We start from the raw sequence: 19,446 nt of genomic DNA, 5'->3' as shown, positions 1-19,446 counted from the left end.
ACGACGAGTACGACTCCATCAACCCCGTTCACTTGAACGCTTCCGCTTAGCGATCTACAAGGGTATGTAGATGCACTCTCCTTCCCCTCGTTGCTAGTTTCTCCATAGATAGATCTTGGTGACGCGTAGGAAATTTTTTGAATTTATGCTACGTTCCCCAACATGTGATTGCTTTGATCTTTTCCGGATTTTCCTCAATACCTTTGTTAGACACAAGAAAGCCCAAGAGTTTGCCTGCCGGAACACCAAAAACACATTTGTCCGGGTTGAGCATCATTTTGTAAGCCCGAAGATTGTCAAACGTCTCCTTGAGATCATTTATCAGGGTTTCCTGCTTCCTGGATTTCACCACAATGTCATCCACATAGGCATGAACATTACGGCCGATCTGCTTGTGAAGACAATTTTGCACACAACGCTGGTAGGTTGCTTGGGCACTCTTGAGCCCAAAGGGCATAGAAACATAGCAGAAGGCTCCAAAGGGAGTGATGAAGGCTGTTTTCTCCTGGTCCTTAACTGCCATTTTAATCTGATGATAACCTGAATAAGCATCCAGAAAACTCAGGCGCTCACAACCCGCCGTTGCATCAATGATCTGATCGATACGTGGGAGAGCGAAAGGATCTGCCGGGCAAGCTTTGTTCAAATCAGTGTAGTCCACACACATACGCCAAGTGCCATTTTTCTTAAGAACAAGCACCGGATTAGCCAACCATTCAGGATGAAACACTTCGACGATAAATCCAGCTGCCAGCAGGCGGGCTACCTCTTCGCCGATGGCCTTGCGTCTTTCTTCGTTAAAGCGCAAAGGTACTTCTTGACCGGTTTAAACTTAGGATCAATATTTAGCGTGTGCTCAGCGAGTTCCCTTGGTACACCTAGCATGTCAGAAGGTTTCCATGCAAAGATGTCCCGGTTCTCACGGATGAACTCGATGAGCGCGCTTTCCTATTTCGGATCCAGATTTGCACTGATACTAAACTGCTTGGATGAATCACCAGGAACGAAGTCAACAAGCTTAGTCTCATTAGCCGGTTTGAACGTCAGGGTCGGGTCATGTTCAGCCGTAGGTTTCTTCAGTGGGGTCATATCCGCCGGATCAACATTGTCTTTATAGAGTTTCAGCTCCTCCGTGGCACAAACCGATTCTGCATAAGATGCTTCACCTTTCTCGCAATCCAAGGCAATCCTTCGGCTCCCATGTACTGTGATCGTCCCCTTATAACCTGGCATCTTGAGCTGTAGATAGACATAACAGGGCCTCGCCATGAATTTCGCGTAAGCCGGCCGTCCAAATAGCGCGTGATATGGACTCTGGATTTTCACCACTTCAAAGGTCAAAGTCTCAGACCTGGAATCAAACTCATCTCCAAACACAACTTCCAAAGCAATCTTTCCCACAGGGTTGGCTGATTTACCTGGTACCACACCATGAAAGATAGTGTTTGACGGTTTAAGATTCTTATCCGTCAAACCCATGCGACGGAAAGTCTCATAGTATAGGATGTTGATACTGCTCCCTCCATCCATCAGAACCTTGGTAAACTTATAGCCCCCCACCTGAGGCGCTACCACCAAGGCTAGCTGGCCCGGATTGTCAACTCGGGGCAGGTGATCCTCCCTGCTCCACACAATAGGCTGCTCCGACCATCGTAGATAATGCGGTACAGCCGGTTCAACAGTATTGACTGCCCTCTTGTGAAGTTTCTGATCCCTCTTGCACAAGCTGGTAGTGAACACATGATACTGTCCGCTGTTCAACTGCTTGGGGTGACTCTGGTAACCTGACTGTTGCTGATTCCCTTGGTTATTCTGCTGGTTATTACCATGGTTGTTCTGATGGCCCTGGTTGTTCTGAAATCCAGAGCTTGAACCGCCGCCCCCATGGAAACCTAGGCCTGAACCGCCCGGTGGATCCTGATCATACCGGTATAAGTCAGAATTTTTGAACTCCCTCATTATGTGACAATCTTTCCAAAGATGTGTGGCAGGGGCCTCCTTGGTTCCATGCTTCGGGCAGGGCTGGTTTAACAAACGCTCCAGATTCATGCCGCGCTGGGGCGGTTTACCTTTGCGACGCTGCATATTTGTGTTAGCCACCAAATCTGAATTATCCGCTTTACGCTTACTGTTATTCCCATGCCCCCCTTGGTTGTGGTGCTTCCCTTTTGCACCGCCGTTCTTCTTTCCCTTCTCCGGTTTGTCCTCCTCTGAATCCGGATCCTTGGTATTATCTGAATCGGCATACTTAACTAAAGTGGCCATGAGTGTTGACATGTCGTTGCAATGACGTTTGAGCCTTCCCAACTTCTATTTCAACGGCTTGAAACGGCAATTGCCCTCCAACGTTAATACCGCGGTATCTGCATTAATACGATCTGACAAATGCAAAATCGTCGAGACTCGTTTAACCCAATGGGTCATGGACTCCCCTTCCTCTTGGACACAAGCGGCCAGATCCACAATTGACATCGGCTGCTTGCACGTATCCTTGAAGTTCTGGATAAACCGACGCTTTAATTCGGCCCATGAGTCGATAGAGTTGGTTGGCAAGCTCTTCAACCATGTGCGAGCTGTTCCTTCCAACATCATGGTGAAATATTTAGCACAAACCGCCTCATCCACATCTAACATCTCCATTGCCATCTCATAGCTCTCCACCCACGCCTCTGGCTGCAAATCGGCGGTGTAATTTGGTACCTTACGAGGTCCCTTGAAATCCTTGGGCAATCGCACATTACGCAATGCGGGAGTTAAACATGGTACCCCTAGGGAACTGATCATTACCCCTGGCTCCATGGAGGCAGTGGGGTGAACCGGAGTATGATGCCGTGCTTCGTGTCGAGCTGTCAACTCGGCCCCCCGTCGTGCGCGGCCGTGGTCCACAACATCTTGCGCATTAGCACCTCCCCCGGCCGGGTTGTTCCCCCGTGGCGAATTTCGGTGGCGTGCGCTACTGGATACGGCCGGTTCGTCCTCCACGTGTCTGCTATAACTCCGGCTTGGACAGCGAGTGGAATGAATCCTCTCACGACTGTGTGAATACGCTTGCTGTTGATTCAGTGCTGTCTGAAGGAGATCCCTGGCCCGACGCGCTTCCACTGCTACTGGTGATTCGCCGTCGGTTGGGAGAGCCGCCAGGCGTGAAGCGGCAGCCACAATATTATCCAATGGGTTGGAATAATGCCCGGGCAGCGTTGATGATACAACGTTGTTCTGGCGAGGCAGGTTTGTTGCGCGTGGCTGAACCGGCGCCCCTGCTTCCGGTGCCCCCGCTCGGTTTGGCGCGGGTTGGTTACCAGCTCCTGCACCTGGCGAGTTGAAAAGATTTTGAGGCTCATAAACCGATGGGAGACGTGATCGGTACCTTCTTCTCATGACCTCTTCTGAAGCATTCTGATCTAGTCTGATCCGGTAAGCCTGTGCTTCCAACTCGGCCCGCTCTGTGGCCATCCTGGAGTTCTCTGCTGCTAGGTCTGCTTTAGCCTGGGCTATCTGATCTTTCACCTTTAGAATCTCCGCATCGTGCTGATCCCTGGCTGCTGCGTCTACCTCCGCGGACATCAGTGCCGCTAGAGCGTCGAACAAATTAGACAAGACTTGGGCCGGAGGCGGCGCCGAGCTTCCTGCACCAGCTGGCGTGGCCGTTGTTGAACCGGAGAGTACCGCTGCGGCGGTAGATGAATGAGGCACCGGTCGTGTGCCGGCCATGAAGACAGCGGCCCGATTTGGCAGACCGGGGGAATCCGGAATACTGTTGCCCTCGGATCCTCCCTCAATCTGGCTGTCGTACAACTGGTAAAGTGATTCCGTTTCTCCGGAAGACTCGTCATCACTACGGATTACGGTTTCTCCATTGGAGATCGGTTCCTCCGCATAACCCAAACCGTGGACGATACCCACGAAAACATGCCTGGCCTCAGGCTGAACCGGTGAAGAACTTGCACGCCGAGCCGTCTCAATGATGTTGGTGCAGGTGTCCGGCTCAGGGGCCGGTTCGCCGATCTTGCCGATGAAGACATGAATCCCACCAAAGGGGACCCGGTACCCGTATTCGATTGAATTAGCCTCGGGACCCCATCCTGCGTTGTCGATGTAGAGCTTGTCGTGGCGACTCTTCGTCATCCGGCCCATAGCGTATCCCCTCAGTCCATCGAAGTTGCCCTTCAAGAACTCGAAACCATCGTGCGATAGCCCCACGGTGGGCGCCAACTGTCGTGGAATTGTCACGGCAGATGTCCTCATGGAAGGACTTAGTCGTGGAGCCATCACTTGGGTTAGCTTGAAGGGGTTAAACCGGACAAAGGGACACGAGAGTTTATACTAGTTCGGCCCCTTCGAGGAAGGTAAAAGCCTACGTCTAGTTGTGATTGGTATTGCTGAGGTTTCGAAGACGAGGGAGCGAATCCACTTTGTCTGGCTTTGAGTTGTTGTTTTTCCTGTCCCTGAACCGCCGCCGGGTCACCCCTTTATATATTCAGGAGGATCCCGGCCGGTCTACAGAGTCCCGAGGCTGGCTCATACAAGTGTCCGCCTCAGCCTCTTCTTTCTTATCTTACAATGCAAGTTTATACAATCATGGCGGTTTACTATCATGGGCCCTAAACCGCCTGCGGGCTCTGGGCCTCTAAGCTTCATACGTAAAGCGCCATCTTCTGGGTTTCCTTGAGCTTCAGTATAACTGAAGGTGAACCGGCCCCTCCTGGGCGGTTTACCCTCAGTGGTTATATCCTCAACACTAAGGATTATCGACAAGTTCAAGGGGTTGACTACGATGAGACTTTCTCACCCGTAGCGAAGCTGAAGTCCGTCCGAATCATGTTAGCAATTGCCGCATTCTATGATTATGAGATATGGCAAATGGACGTCAAAACGGCATTCCTTAATGGTTTCCTTAAGGAAGAATTGTATATGATGCAGGCGGAAGGTTTTGTCGATCCTAAGAATGCTGACAAGGTGTGCAAGCTCCAACGCTCAATCTATGGGCTGGTGCAAGCCTCTTAGAGTTGGAACATTCGATTTGATGAGATGATCAAAGCGTTTGGGTTTACGCGGACTTATGGAGAAGCCTGTGTTTACAAGAAAGTGAGTGAGAGCTTTGTAGCATTTCTCATATTATATGTGGATGACATACTATTGATGGGAAATGATATAGAATTCTTGGAAAGCATAAAGGCCTACTTGAACAAGTGTTTTTTAATGAAGGACCTTGGAGAAGCTGCTTATATATTAGGCATCAAGATCTATAGAGATAGATCGAGACGCCTCATTGGTCTTTCACAAAGTACGTACCTTGACAAGATATTGAAGAAGTTCAATATGGATCAGTCCAAGAAGGGGTTCTTGCCTGTATTGCAAGGTATGAGATTGAGCATGGCTCAATGCCCGACCACGGCAGAAGATAGAGAAAAGATGAGTGTCGTCCCTATGCCTCGGCCATAGGGTCTATTATGTATGCCATGTTGTGTACCAGACCTGATGTAAACCTTGCCGTGAGTTTGGTAGGAAGGTACCAAAGTAATCCCGGCATGGAACACTAGACAGCGGTCAAGAATATCCTGAAGTACCTGAAAAGGACTAAGGATATGTTTCTCGTTTAGGGAGGTGACGAAAAGCTCGTCGTAAAGGGTTACGTCGATGCTAGCTTCGACACAGATCTGGATGACTCTAAGTCACAAACTGGATACGTGTATATTTTGAATGGTGGGGCAGTCAGCTGGTGTAGTTGCAAGCAAAGCGTCGTGGTGGGATCTACATGTGAAGCGGAGTACATGGCAGCCTCGAAGGCAGCACAAGAAGCAATCTGGATGAAGGAGTTCATTACCGACCTAGGAGTTATTCCCAAAGCGTCGGGCCCGATGACTCTCTTCTGTGACAACACTGGAGCTATTGCCCTTGCCAAGGAGCCTAGGTTTCACAGGAAGACCAGGCATATCAAGCGTCACTTCAACTCCATTCGTGAAAATGTTCAAAATGGAGACATAGATATTTGTAAAGTGCATACGGACCTGAATGTCGCAGATCCGTTGACTAAACCTCTTCCTCGAGCAAAACATGATCAACACCAGAACTCTATGGGTGTTCGATTCATCACAATGTAACTAGATTATTGACTCTAGTGCAAGTGGGAGACTATTGGAAATATGCCCTAGAGGCAATAATAAAATGGTTATTATTATATTTCCTTGTTCATGATAATTGTCTACTGTTCATGCTATAATTGTGTTATCCGGAAATCGTAATACATGTGTGAATACATAGACCACAACATGTCCCTAGTGAGCCTCTAGTTGACTAGCTCGTTGATCAATAGATGGTTACGGTTTCCTGACCATGGACATTGGATGTCATTGATAACGGGATCACATCATTAGGAGAATGATGTGATGGACAAGACCCAATCCTAAGCATAGCGCAAGATCGTGTAGTTCGTCTGCTAAAGCTTTTCTAATGTCAAGTATCTTTTCCTTAGACCATGAGATTGTGCAACTCCGGGATACTGTAGGAATACTTTGGGTGTGCCAAATGTCACAACGTAACTGGGTGACTATAAAGGTGCACTACGGGTATCTTTGAAAGTGTCTATTGGGTTGGCACAAATCGAGACTGGGATTTGTCACTCCATATGACGGAGAGGTATCTCTGGGCCCACTCGGTAAGACATCATCGTAATGAGCTCAATGTGACTAAGGGTTGGTCACGGGATGATGTGTTACGCAACGAGTAAAGTGACTTGCCGGTAACGAGATTGAATGAGGTATTGGGATACCGACGATCGAATCTCGGGCAAGTAACGTACCGATTGACAAAGGGAACTGTATACGAGATTTCTTGAATCCTCGACATCGTGGTTCATCCGATGAGATCATCGTGGAACATGTGGGAGCCAACATGGGTATCCAGATCCCGCTGTTGGTTATTGGCCGGAGAGTTGTCTCGGTCAAGTCTGCATGGTTCCCGAACCCGTAGGCTCTACACACTTAAGGTTCGATGACGCTAGGGTTATTAGGAAGATTTGTATGTGATTACCGAATGTTGTTCGGAGTCCCGGATGAGATCCCGGACGTCACGAGGAGTTCCAGAATAGTCCGGAGGTGAAGATTTATATATGGGAAGTCATCATACGGTCATCGGAAATATTCGGGGGTATACCGGTATTGTACCGGGACCACCGGAGGGGTTCCGGGGGTCCACCGGGAGGGTCCACCTGCCCCGAAGGGCCTTATGGGCTGTAGGTGGAAGGGAACCAGCCCCTAGTGGGCCGGGCGCCATCCCCCTAGGGCCCATGCGCCTAGGGTTTGGGGGGAACCCTAAAGGGGGGCGTCCCCCTTGCTTGGGGGCAAGCCCCCTCCCCCTTGGCCGCCGCCCCCCTCTAGATCTCATCTAGAGGGGCCGGCGCCCTTCCCCCTTCTCCCTATAAATAGAGGGGCGAGGGGAGGGCTGCAGCACCACATCCAAGGCGCAGCCCCTCCCCTCCCCAACACCTCTCCTCCTCCGCGTGAGCTTGGCGAAGCCCTGCTGGAGAACTGCCACTCCATCACCACCACGCCGTCGTGCTGCTATTGGAGCCTTCTTCCTCAACCTCTCCCTCCTCCTTGCTGGATCAAGGCGCGGGAGACGTCACCGGGCTGCACGTGTGTTGAACGTGGAGGCACCATTGTTCGGTGCTCAGATCGGATTCGGCGGCGATCTGAATCGCTAAGTGTACGACTCCTCCAACCGCGTTCTTGCAACGCTTCCGACTCGCGATCTTCAAGGGTATGAAGATGCACTCCCCTCTCGTTGCTAGTTACTCCATAGATTGATCTTGGTGATGCATAGAATTTTTTTAATTTTTGCAACGATCCCCAACACCTCCTCATCCAAAAAAAACAATATATAACCTATTATGCTACTAAAATTAGAAACATATGCACAATTGTATACCCTAATGTAAACCCATGATACTCCCTCCGTAAAGAAATATAAGAGCGTTTAGATCATTATTTTAGTGATCTAAATGCTTTTATATATGTTTACAGAGGGAGTATATCATAGTACTTGTAGTCATATTAGTATTTGAGTGTTATTTATTGTCGTGCTTTATTTATGGTTCACGAGATCTTTTCAATTTAGTTTTTTTTGAGAAACACCGATTACAATGCATGTGCACACACTCACATGACAACACACACTCAACTAAAGACTGGGTCAAAGTTGCGAAGCTTGAAAATTTATGAAGTCACCATCAACACCTCACTATTGAGGAGTACATCGCCTTTCACCGAAAGAATAATTCACATTAGTGAGACACCAAACGTCAAACCCGAGGTTTGATCTCTGGTGGGCTGAGGGTATCATTCCCTCCTAACCATTCAACCATTGGCTGGTTCACAATAAATTTTTTGTTTTGATGAGCCTTCACTCCATATTTGGGTTGTATCCATACTTTATTCACCATGCATAATTTTAGTGGCTTTCATATATGTTTCCCGGAATTATGTGTTCGTTTCCACTTTTGCATGATAAATAAAATACAAAAAAGGTAGCTTCATTAAGTTCCATCCGTTTTCACTCCATACTCGTTCCGATCGCCCAACTCCAAGACCAAAACAGATCTCTAGGTTGAGAACATGTCATAACAAGAAGCTGCCGTAGTCGCCGCAGATGATCTCAAGGCCTCATATAATTTTTTTCCACTCCCATATACCTCCCACATGGATCTCATCGGTGACAACGTCCGACCCAAATTTGATGTACACGACGAACCACACTCCCTTTGCCTGCACACCAACGGGTATCGAGACTGAAACCGTGCACCCTCCACGACCGCCCTAGCAGGGCAAATGACGAGATTGTTGCCACAAAGCAGGAACCCACCCACAGAGAGCGAGAGCACATGTTACAAAAGACATGCACCATCCCTTGCTGCACAAACCTTGTAAGAGGAACGGGCGAGGGGGTGGGGCTTGGGGCATCACGTCGACCGACATCGTCCAGCATCTCCACTAGCCTCTCCAGGACGTCCCCAAGACATCTTTTTAGGTTCGGACGGCACTTTTCGCCGAAAAAGGCCCAGCCACGCCCCCAACGCTCCCAGGACGTCAAAATAGCGCCGGCAAATCTAGGCGAAACCCGGCGCGCTGGGGTTTCTTGGGGGTGCCGGCGGAAGTTTCGGCGAATCGTGTCTCACCGCATGTCTTTTTCTTGGCCCACTTAATCATTCTCCTCACAAACTTTTGCTTGGGATGGGGTGTGACTGGGAAGATGTCCTCTTTATTTTGCCTTATTTCGCCGGATTACCCCCAAGACACCAACTTTTTTGGTTCGATGATGTTCTTGAAGGTGCCAACGGCTGAAGATGCTCTGAACCCCGTTAAACTAGAAACTCCCCAGGAACCCCAGTAGCCTAGAACGCCACCTTCGGCAACGCTTGCTTCACCACGATCAAACCCTCGCCAACCGCCAACACTCGGTGTTGTGTCTGTTTTCTTTTCAGCACCATTGATGCAACCCAATCAGAATTCTTAGGAGCAGTAAAGCTAACGCTAACTCCAAGATACATTCTTCATGTGAGATGAGATGACACTAGCAGTAAAAGAACTATTCGTTTCGTGTACATCCCATGTGCAACAACAAGATCAGTGTCGTCAGGAGACGACTAATAAGAGCATACGGATAAAGGTTCTGGCCTCCCGGCCAATGGGAAGTCGATCTTGGCGCACTCTGTTGAACGATTGCTCGACGATTGGTGCATCATGTGCCAATAGGCTGGCGTGATTCTAGCTGAGACCGACCGACCGATCAATCGAGCACAAGATTTTTGGCTGGCCTCGTAACTGAAAAGACGAAATTAGCTACATCACACACACAGGGGTGGACACGCACGTGTTTACGTCACGAAAAACTTGTTTATTTTGAAGGCTGGCTAGTGTGCGTGCTGCTGGCTTTGTTGCCGGCATGAAACTTGGGGGTTTGATCATTTTGTAGGTTGACATATGTTTGCCGGCCGTTGGCTGTGTTGCCAGCATGAACAACGGCCGCTGGCATGAACTATAGCTGCTGGCATGGAGCTACTCTTTGTTGCTTTGTCAAAAGTTTGCATGCAGCCAAACAAGATGCGGCCGAGATGCGCCCGCACGCGCTGCCGGCGCATCCAGAAAAAATGGCCAGAAAAAATGGAGTGGACGTCAAGAAACGAACGAGGAGTCCACGAGGCAGGGGGCGTGCCTACCCCCTAGGCGCGCCCTCCCCCTCGTGGCTCAACCGACCTACTTCTTCCTCCTATATATGTTCACATACCCCAAAAACATCCAGGAGCACGATGAAACCCAATTTCCACCGTCGCAACCTTCTGTACCCAAGAGATCCCATCTCGGGGTCTTTTTCGGAGCTCCGCCGGAGGGGGCATTGATCATGGAGGGCATCTACATCAACTCCATGGCCCTTCCGGTGATGTGTGATTAGTTTACTTCAGACCTTTGGGTCCATAGTTAGTAGCTAGATGGCTTCTTCTATCTCTTTGAATCTCAATACAAAGTTCTCCTCGATCTTCTTGGAGATCTATTCGATATAACTCTTTTTTGCGGCTTGTTTGCGAGATCCGATGAATTGTGGGTTTATGATCAAGTCTATCTATGAATAATATTTGATTCTTCTCTGAAATCTTTTATGCATGATTGGTTATCTTTGCAAGTCTCTTCGAATTATCAGTTTGGTTTGGCCTACTAGATGGATCTTTCTTGCAATGGGAGAAGTGCTTAGCTTTGGGTTCAATCTTGCGGTGCTCGATCCCAGTGACAGAAAGGGAAACGACACGTATTGTATTGTTGCCACCGAGGATAAAAAGATGGGGTTTATATCATATTGCTTGAGTTTATCCCTCTACATCATGTCATCTTACCTAAGGCGTTACTTTATTCTTATGAACTTAATACTCTAGATGCATGCTGGATAGCGGTCGATGTGTGGAGTAATAGTAGTATATGCAAGCAGGAGTCGGTCTACTTGTCATGGACGTGATGCCTATATACATGATCATGCCTAGATATTCTCATAATTATTCACTTTTCTATCAATTGCTCGGCAGTAATTCGTTCACCCACCGTAATACTAGTGAAACCTATGCCCCGCGTGTCTATTCTCCATCATATAAGTTTCCAATCTATTTTTACTTTGCAATCTTTACTTTCAATCTATATCATAAAAATACCAAAAATATTTGTCTTATCATTATTATCTCTATCAGATCTCACTCTCGTAAGTGACCGTGAAGAGATTGACAACCCCTTTATCGCGTTGGTTGCGAGGTTCTTATTTGTTTGTGTAGGTAGGAGGGACTTGCGTGTGGCCTCCTACTAGATTGATACCTTGGTTCTCAAAAACTGAGGGAAATACTTACGCTACTTTGTTGCATCACCCTTTCCTCTTCAAGGGAAAACCAACGCAGTGCTCAAGAGGTAGCATGCAGTAATTTTAAAAAAATTCCTACGCACATGCAAGATCGTAAGCGGAAGCATTATGACAACGTGGTTGATGTAGTCGTATGTTTTCACGATTCTAGCACCGAAGGTACGACACCTCCGTGATCTGCATACGTTCAGCTCAGTGACGTACCACGAACTCTAGATCCAGCTGAGTGTCGAGGGAGAGCTTCATTAGCACGACGGCGTGATGACGGTGATGATGAAGTTACCGACGCAGGGCTTCACCTAAGCACTACAACGATATGCCCGAGGTGGAAATTTATGGAGGGGGCCACCGCATACGGCTAAACAATCAACCTGTGTGTATATGGGGTGCCCCCTCCCCCGTATATAAAGGAGGGGAGGAGGAGGCCAGCCAGACCTAGAGGGCGCACCAAGGGGGGGAGGAATCCTCCTCCTAGTAGGAGTAGGATTCCTCCTTTCCTAGTCCTACTAGGAAGGGGAAGGAAGGAGAGGGGGAGGGAGAGGGGCCGCGCCCCCTCCCCTAGTCCAATTCGGACTCTCTTGGGGGGGGGGGCGCCACCTCCTGGCTGCTGCCCTCTCTCTCCCCTAAAGCCCAATAAGGGCCCAATAACTTCCCGGGGGGAGGGGGTCCGGTAACCCTCCGACACTCCGGTTTTATCTGAAACCTCTCAGAACACTTCCGGTGTCCAAACATAGCCGTCCAATATATCAATATTTATGTCTCGACCATTTCGAAACTCCTCGTCATGTCCGTGATAACATCTGGGACTACGAACTATCTTCGGTACATCAAAAGACATAAACTCATAATACCGATCGTCACCGAATGTTAAGCGTGCGGACCCTACGGGTTCGAGAACTATGTAGACATGACCGAGACTCTCTTCTGATCAATAACCAATAGCGGAACCTGGATGCTCATATTGGTTCCTACATATTCTACGAAGATCTTTATCGGTCAAACTGCATAACAACATACATTGTTCCCTTTGTCATCGGTATGTTACTTGCCCGAGAGTCGATCGTCGGTATCTCAATAGCTAGTTCAATCTCATTACCGGCAAGTCTCTTTACTCGTTCCGTAATGCAACATCCCGTAACTAACTCATTAGTCACATTGCTTGCAAGGCTTATAGTGATGTGCATTACCGAGAGGGCCCAGAGATACCTCTCCGATACACGGAGTGAAAAATCCTAATCTTGATCTATGCCAACTCAACAAACACCATCGGAGACACCTTTAGAGAATATTTATAGTCACCCAGTTACGTTGTGACGTTTGATAGCACACTAAGTGTTCCTTCGGTATTCGGGAGTTGCATAATCTCATAGTCATAGGAACATGTATAAGTTATGAAGAAAGCAATAGCAACAAACTAAACGATCATCGTGCTAAGCTAACAGATGGGTCAAGTCAATCACATCATTCTCTAATGATGTGATCCCGTTCATCAAATGACAACTCTTGTCCATGGCTAGGAAACTTAACCATCTTTGATTAACGAGCTAGTCAAGTAGAGGCAAGCTACCTCTTGAGCACTGCGTTGGTTTTCCCTTAAGAGGAAAGGGTGATGCAGCAAAGTAGCGTAAGTATTTCCCTCAGTTTTTGAGAACCAAGGTATCAATCCAGTAGGAGATCTGATAACCCACAAGTATAGGGGATCACAACAGTTTTCGAGGGTAAAGTATTCAACCCAAATTTATTGATTCGACACAAGGGGAGCCAAAGAATACTCTCAAGTATTAGCAGTTGAGTTGTCAATTCAACCACACCTGGAAACTTAATATCTGCAGCAAAGTGTTTAGTAGCAAAGTAATATGATAGTAGTGATAACGGTAGCAAAAGGTAACAATAGTAAAAGTAATGTTTTTGGTATTTTGTACTGATGATAGCAATAGCAACGGGAAAGTAAATAAGCGAAGAACAATATATGGAAAGCTCATAGGCAATGGATCAACGATGGAGAATTATGCCGGATGCGGTTCATGATGTAACAGTCATAACGTAGGGTGACACAGAACTAGCTCCAGTTCATTGATATAATGTAGGCATGTATTCCGAACATAGTCATACGTGCTTATGGAAAAGAACTTGCATGACATCTTTTGTCCTACCCTCCCGTGGCAGCGGGGTCCTTAAGGAAACTAAGGGATATTAAGGCCTCCTTTTAATAGAGAACCGGAACAAAGCATTAACACATAGTGAATACATGAACTCCTCAAACTACGGTCATCACCGGTAAGTATCCCGATTATTGTCACTTCGGGGTTAACGGATCATAACACATAATAGGTGACTATAGACTTGCAAGATAGGATCAAGAACACTCATATATTGATGAAAACATAATAGGTTCAGATCTGAAATCATGGCATTCGGGCCCTAGTGACAAGCATTAAGCATAGCAAAGTTATAGCAACATCAATCTCAGAACATAGTGGACACTAGGGATCAAACCCTAACAAAACTAACTCGATTACATGATAGATCCCATCCAACCCATCACCGTCCAGCAAGCCTACGATGGAATTACTCATGCACGGCGGTGAACATCATGAAATTGGTGATGGAGGTTGGTTGATGATGACGATGGCGACGGATTCCCCTCTCCAGAGCCCCAAACGGACTCCAGATCAGCCCTCCCGAGAGGTTTTAGGGCTTGGCGGCGGCCCCGTACCGTAAAACGCAATGATTTCTTCTCCTTGATTTTTTTCTCCCCAAAACTCAATATATGGAGTTGGAGTCGGAGAGGCAACAGGGGGCCCATGAGGTAGGGGGGCGCGCCCTAGGAGGGCAGGCGCGCGCCCCACCCTCGTGGAGAGGTGGTGGGCCCCCTGTCCTTCATCTTTTGTAGGTATTTTTCATATTTTCTGAAAAGTGGCTCCGTGAAGTTTCAGGTCATTCCGAGAATGTTTGTTCCTGCACATAAATAACACCATGGTAATTCTGCTGAAAACAGCGTCAGTCCGGGTTACTTCCATTCAAATCATGCAAGTTAGAGTCCAAAACAAGGGCAAAGGTGTTTGGAAAAGTAAATATGTTGGAGACGTATCAACTCCCCCAAGCTTAAACCTTTGCTTGTCCTTAAGCAATTCAGTTGGCAAACTGAAAGTGATAAAGAAAAACTTTTACAAACTCTATTTGCTCTTGTTGTTGTAAATATGTAAAGCCAGCATTCAAGTTTTCAGCAAAGATTATAACTAACCACATTCACAATAACGCATAGGTCTCAAGTTTACTCATATCAATAGCATAATCAACTAGCGAGCCATAATAATAAATCTCGAATGACAACACTTTCTCAAAACAATCATAATATAATATGACAAGATGGTATCTCACTAGCCCTTTCTGAGACCGCAAAACATAAATGCAGAGCACCTTTAAAGACCAAGGACTGACTAGACATTGTAATTCATGGTAAAAGAGATCCAGCCAAGTCATACTCAATGTAAACTAACAATAATGAATGCAAATGACAGCGGTGCTCTCCAACTGGTGCTTTTTAATAAGAGGATGATGACTCTGCATAAAAGTAAATAGATAGACCCTTCACAGAGGGAAGCAGGGATTTGTAGAGGTGCCAGTGCTCGGTTTTAAAACAGAGGTGAATAATATTTTGAGCGGTATACTTTCATTATCAACATAACAACCAAGAGATGGCGATATCTTCCATGCTACACACATTATAGGTGGTTCCCAAACAGAATGGTAAAGTTTATACTCCCCCTTCCACCAACAAGCATCTATCCATGGCTTGCTCGAAACAACGAGTGCCTCCAACTAACAAGAGTCCCAGGGGGAGTTTTGTTTGCAATTATTTTGATTTAGTTTGCATAAAGCATGGGACTGGGCATCCCGGTGACCATCCATTTATCTCGTGAGTGAGGAGCGGAGTCTAGTCCTCTTGAGAATAGCCCGCCTAACATGGAAGATACAGACAGCCCTAGTTGATACATGAGCTATTCGAGCATACAAAACAGGATATTTATTTGAAGGTTTAGAGTTTGGCACATACAAATTTACTTGGAACGGCAGGTAGATACCATATATAGGTAGGTATAGTGGACTCATGTGGAATAACTTTGGGGTTTAAGGGATTGGATGCACAAGCAGTATTCCCGCTTAGTACAGGTGAAGGCTAGCAAAAGACTGGGAAGCGACCAGCTAGAGAGCGATAACAGTCATGAACATGCATTAAAATTAGTCAACACCGAATGCAAGCATGAGTAGGATATAATCCACCATGAACATAAATATTGTGAAGGCTATGTTGATTTTGTTTCAACTACATGCGTGAACATGCGCCAAGTCAAGTCACTTAAATCATTCAGAGGAGGATACCACCCTATCATACCACATCATAACCATCTCAATAGCATGTTGGCACGCAAGGTAAACCATTATAACTCATAGCTAATCAAGCATGGCACAAGAAACTATGATCTCTAGTTGTCATTGCAAACATGTTTATTCATAATAGGCTGAATCAGTAACGATGAACTAATCATATTTACAAAAACAAAAGAGGTTGAGTTCATACCAGCTTTTCTCATCTCAGCCAGTTCATCATATATCATCATAATTGCCTTTCACATGCACGATCGAATAGTGTGAATAATAATAATAGTGCACGTGCATTGGACTAAGCTGGAATCTACAAGCATTCAATAAACAGGAGAAGACAAGGCAATATGGGCTCTTTTGTCAGATCAACAACAATGCATATAAGAGCCACTTCAACAATTTAATTATGGTCTTCTCCTATCGACCCCCAAAGAAAAGAAATAAAACTATTTACACGGGAAAGCTCCCAACAAGCAAAAGAAGAACATGAAATATTTTTGGGTTTTCTTTTTAATTACTACTACAAGCATGGAAATTAAACTGATTAAAGGCTACAACTAATTTTTTTGGTTTTTCTTAAGGTTTATTAAACACACACAAAGAAAGCATAAAAAAGGAAATAAACTAGCATGGATGATACAATGAAAAAGTATGAGCACCGACATCTAGCAATGAGTGTGTGAGCATAAATGTAATGTCGGTGGGAAATACGTACTCCCCCAAGCTTAGGCTTTTGGCCTAAGTTGGTCTATGGCCACAGCTGCCCTGGCGGATATCCATAATAGTAGTTGGGGTCGTACTGAGATGCAGTGGCTATCGCCTGCTGAGCTACAACGTGGCGACGAGCGGCCTCCTCTCTCCTCTCGTACTCATCTGCCTCCTCTCTGGTAATAGTATATCTTCCTCTTGCCTGATAATCAAAGAAGGCAGGAGCAGGGAGAGTAATACGGACATCATGGCGTCTGTCAAAGATTAGTCGATACTGGAGGGGTGATTCGTTCCTCTCGACAAACTGGTGGTGAACCATAGCATTAAAATCTAGATAAGCAGTAGGTAATTCAATATCATCTTCGCGTATGGCTACACCAAGAAAATTAGCTATGCGTGTTGCATAAATTCCTCCAAAGAAATCTCCATTAAATCTATTAAGGTGCAACCTACGTGCAACAATGGCTCCCAAATTATAAGATTGGTCTCCTAACACAGCACTCCTAAGAATACTGAGATCGGGGACACACATGTGACATGCCTCATCTTTACCATTGATGCATCTACCTATGAAGAGAGCAAAGTAATGTATAGCAGGAAAGTGAATGCCCCCTATGGTAGCTTGTGTAATATCTCTAGATTCTCCCACAGTTATGCTAGCAAGAAAATCTCTAAATTCAGATTTGCGAGGATCCCTTATACTACCCCATTGTGGAAGTTTGCATGCAGTGGTAAAATCCTCTAAGTCCATAGTGTAAGATTTATCATAAAGATCAAACAGGACAGTTGGAGAATTACGTGAAGTTGAAAATTCAAACCTCCTCACATAGGTACTGGTGAGGTTGTGATACTGGCTGCACTTCTCTTCCTCGAAGCTCACAAGATCAGCGTTACGCAAATATGCGTTGAATTCTTCCTTAATTCCTGCTCGATCCATAAAGTTCTCAGAAGGCCATTCACAAGGACGCACTGGAGCGTCTCTTGGTGGCTCGTCATCAGCATCACGCATTGCAAGCCTGGGTCCTTGATTCCTTGAAGAACCACCTTGGAACATTTTCCTAAGCATATTTCTTCCTCTAAAAAATTCTGAAATTTTTTAGTAACTTCAAAATAAAAGTAAACCAAACTCAATAATATTGATAGCAACTACTCCTACAAGTGCCTAGAGCCAATATCATGCATCAAAACTACTTTTGACCATATAAATTTGACATGCAAGCTCAAGAACAGGGTCACCTAAGCAGCAAAAATTTGCAATGAATAAAGCACTAGAACAAAAACTAATTGGACCAATGGAGGAGTCACATACCAAGGAACAATCCCCCCAAGCAGTTTTGTGAGAGGTGCTTTGAGCAAGGAGATCGAAAATGGCAGCAAAGTGAGCTAGAACTCGTGCTTGAGCTGGATATTCGTGTTTGTGGGAGGAAGATGAAGTGTGTGGGTGCAGGAATAAGTGGAGTAGGGCCACCATGAGCCCATGAGGCAGGGGGGCGCGCCTAGGGGGGTAGGGCGCGCCCTCCACCCTCGTGGGAAGGTGGTTGACCCCCCTGCTGTGTTCTCAGTGCCAAATATTCTAAAATATCCTAGAAAAAATCATATTTAAATTTCAGGGCATTTGGAGAACTTTTATTTTCGATGTATTTTTATATGGGAAAACTTTGTATTTGCCACTCTAGCTTTTGACCACTTTGCTTATGCCACTCTAGAATTTGACATTTCACTTTTGCCACTCATAGTTTTTGACAATACATCACAATTACCATTCCGTGGCAAAAACAATAATTTTAGAGTGGCAATTGCGATACATTGTCAAAATCTAGAGTGGCAAAAGTGAAATGAAAAGTTATTGCTTTTGCCACTGAATGGCATTTGTGATGTATTGTCAAAAACTATGAGTGGCAAAAGTGATATGTCAAAATCTAGAGTGGCATAAGCAAAGTAGGCAAAAGCTAGAGTGGCAAAAACAAAGTTTTCCCTTTTTATATTGCACGGATAATCAGATAACAGACAGAAAAATATTTATTTTTATTTTATTTAATATAAATAACAGAAAGTAAAAGTGAGGTACAGAAGGTTGTGCCTTCTAGTTTCATCCATCTCATGATCATCAAAAGGAATCCACTAACAAGGTTGATCAAGTCTTGTTAACGAACTCATTCTGAATAACATGGAACCAGAGAAATTTCGAATAACACTATGTTACCTCAACGGGGATATGTACATCCCCAATAATAAGAATATCATATTTCTTCTTGATAGTAGGAAGAGGAAATTCAAAACCTCCAAATATAATCGATGGAATTTTTCCAATAGAGTTGATACTATGAACTTGAGGTTGTTTCCTCGGAAAGTGTACCGTATGCTCATTACCATTAACATGAAAAGTGACATTGCCTTTAGTGCAATCAATAACAGCCCCTGCAGTATTCAAAAAGGGTCTTCCAAGAATAATAGACATACTATCATCCTCGGGAATATCAAGAATAACAAAGTCCGTTAAAATAGTAACGTTTGCAACTACAACAGGCACATCCTCACAAATACCGATAGGTATAGCAGTTGATTTATCATCCATTTGCAAAGATATTTCAGTAGGTGTCAACTTATTCAAATCAAGTCTACAATATAAAGAGAGAGACATAACACTAACACCGGCTCCAAGATCACATAAAGCAGTTTTAACATAGTTTCTTTTAATAGAGCATGGTATAGTGGGTACACCGGGATCTCCTAGTTTCTTTGGTATTCCATCTTTAAAAGTATAATTAGCAAGCATGGTGGAAATTTCAGCTTCCGGTATCTTTCTTTTATTTGTAACAATATCTTTCATGTACTTAGCATAAGGATTGGTTTTGAGCATATCTGTTAATCGCATACACAAAAAGATAGGTCTAATCATTTCAGCAAAGCGCTCAAAATCCTCATCATCCTTTTTCTTGGATGATTTGGGAGGAAAAGGCA

The sequence above is a fragment of the Triticum urartu genome, chromosome 2, assembly GCF_003073215.2.
Source record: "Triticum urartu cultivar G1812 chromosome 2, Tu2.1, whole genome shotgun sequence".
NCBI classification, from domain to species: Eukaryota; Viridiplantae; Streptophyta; class Magnoliopsida; order Poales; family Poaceae; genus Triticum; species Triticum urartu.
Note: the sequence above shows the minus strand (reverse complement) of the source record.